The sequence below is a fragment of the Nematolebias whitei genome, chromosome 1, assembly GCF_014905685.2.
Source record: "Nematolebias whitei isolate Nwh7 chromosome 1, NemWhi1, whole genome shotgun sequence".
Lineage (NCBI taxonomy): Eukaryota > Metazoa > Chordata > Actinopteri > Cyprinodontiformes > Rivulidae > Nematolebias > Nematolebias whitei.
The window spans coordinates 43,082,976-43,085,862 of record NC_056498.1 but is presented as its reverse complement, the minus strand read 5'-3'; positions in this window follow the sequence as shown (position 1 = coordinate 43,085,862).

Here is a 2,887-nt window from a genome sequence, read left to right as displayed (position 1 = left end):
TATATATGCTTCCATTAGGTAAAGTTATTAAACAGCATGGGATAAATGTTCATTGTTATGCTGATGACACACAGTTATATTTGTCCATTAAACCCAATGAATCCAATCAGCTACTTAGACTACAAGCATGTCTTAAAGACATAAAAACCTGGATGACCCTTAATTTTCTCCTGTTGAACAGACAAGACTGAGGTTTTAGTTTTTGGACCTGAGCACCTTAGGAATGAATGTTTCAGTCTTTCTCCCTCCTTAGATGCATTAATCTGTCCTCCAGCTCTAATGTTAAAAATCTTGGTGTTATTTTTGATCAGGACATGTCTTTTATCCCCCACATTAAAAACCTTACTAGAACCTCCTTCTTCCACCTGCGTAATATCACTAACATTAGAAACATCTGATCTAAAGATGATGCAGAAAAACTGGTCCATGCATTTGTCACGTCTAGACTGGACTATTGCAATGGTTTATTATCTGGGTGTCCAAATACTTCTTTAAAACGTCTTCAGTTGATCCAAAATGCTGCTGCCAGAGTCTTAACTGGAGTTACTGGGAGAGATCATCTCTCTCCAGTTTTAGCTTCTCTCCATTGGCTCCCTGTCAAATCCAGAATAGAATTCAAAATCTTACTTCTAACCTACAAAGCTCTCAACAACCTAGCTCCATCTTATATTTATGCTTGTTTTAGCTACTATTCAGCTGTTTCTGACAAATTTCTGCCTTTTTCTAGATAAATTTCACTTTTTGTGCTCATTTTTTCTTCTTTAAGCCTAATTGGGGACAATTGTTCTCTCTCAACTGCTTTCTGGTAATTTGTCTCCTTCTACCATTAAAAAAAAACTAAAAATCAGCTACTTTCAGCTGTTTTCTGCTTCTTGCAGCTTGATTCAGCTAATGTTTGTTCTTATTCTAACATCTTTCTGCTAAGTTCAGCTAGTTATGTTCCTTTCAGCCCAATTCTGGATTTTTCATCTATTTCTGCAATTTCTATTCAGCTACTGTTTTTAATCACACGAGCTGTAGGCTGTTTTTATGCTAATTTCAGCTTTTTCAGCCACTTCTACATCTTTTTTGCTCTAACAAACTTTTTTCAGTCTAATTCAGTGTAAATGTCTTCTCTCCACTTGCTTCTGGTAATTTAAGCTTCTTTCTATCTTTTATTTTTAGCTACTATTTAGCTGTTCAAATAAAATATGCAAGATGACCATTAAAATAGAAAAAAAATACCTCTGCCATTTTTAGATCTTTTCAGCTGAAATTTGGCGTATTGGTAGCTGACAACAATCCCTAATATATTCTAAATGAAAATCAAAAATCCAAGATGGCCACCTTAGCAAAAAAGGAAAAAATACTTTAAAACAGCCAATTTTAGTCATACTGAGTTGAAATTAGTTGTGATGATAGCTGAGACTGTTTCCCATCACATGCTGGATGAAAATCAAAAATCCAAGATGGCCACCAGCACTACTTTTGAATGGATTTAACTCAGCCATTTTAACATGTGGGGCAACTGGTAGAGCTGCTGCCCCTCAGCGAGCAGGTCCCCGGTTCAAATCCCGGTCCGGGGGCCTTTCTGGGTGGAGTTTGCATGTTCTCTCCGTGCATGCGTGGGTTTTCTCCGGGTACTCCGGTTTCCTCCCACAGACCAAAAACATGCATGTTAGGCTGATTGGTAACTCTAAATTGTCCCTAGGTGAGAGAGAGAGAGTGAATGGTTGTTTGTCTCGTTTGTCTCTATGTGTCCCTGTGATGGACTGGAGACCTGTCCAGGGTGTCCCCCGCCCCTCGCACAGTGATTGATGGACATGGGCACCAGCGACCCAAAATGGAAGAAGCGGATGAAAGATAATGGATGGATGGATTTTAACATATATAAAGCTAAAGTTGGTGAGGTTACAGCTGACAACATTCCCTATCTCATACTCGATCCTAATAAAAAATCCAAGATGGCCGCCTAAGCTAAAAAGGAAAAAATACAATAACTCTGGCCTTTTTAGAGCCGTTCAGTTGAAACGTGTTCCAGTGGCAGCTGAGATCAAACTCATAGGACTGTCACATCAGCACATTATATCAGGAGCAGCCTGGCAGTAGGAACAATTCTGTTCTTTCTGCTTCCTTCGATAATTTAAGCTTCTTTAGCTACTATTCAGCTGTTTTTGTTTTCAAATTCTTCAGCAATAAGCATTCACAGGAAATGCTTGGGGTAATTGGCTGTGATGAATATGGATGATTCTTCGAAGTGGATCGGGCCTGTGCTGCGTGCTCGTTGTAGTATCTCCACAGTCTTGATGATCATGCAGCCTGGCCATGATGATTCCTGATCCACCATGAAGCCTCTCTTGTCCGGTGTACATGATCCATCAGCAGGGACTTGTTCAGCTTCAGCACCTCCATTAGCGTCTTGGCTATCACTGTACGGGTGCACAAGCCACAACTTTAGATTTCATTAAATTAGAGACCAGAGGACAGGATCTTATCTGGACGTCATGTGGATGAGACGCAGTGTGGGAGAATCAGATTCATCTTGACGTCATGTGGATGAGACACAGTGTGGGAAAATCAGATTTATCTTGACGTCATGTGGATGAGACACAGTGTGGGAGAATCAGATTAATCTTGACGTCATGTGGATGAGACACAGTGTGGGAGAATCAGATTTTTGCTTGACGTCATGTGGATTAAACACAGTGTGGGAGAATCAGATTAATCTTGACGTCATGTGGATGAGACGCAGTGTGGGAGAATCAGATTAATCTTGACGTCATGTGGATGAGACACAGTGTGGGAGAATCAGATTAATCTTGACGTCATGTGGATGAGACACAGTGTGGGAGAATAAGATAAATCTTGACATCATGTGGATGAGACACAGTGTGGGAGAATCAGATTA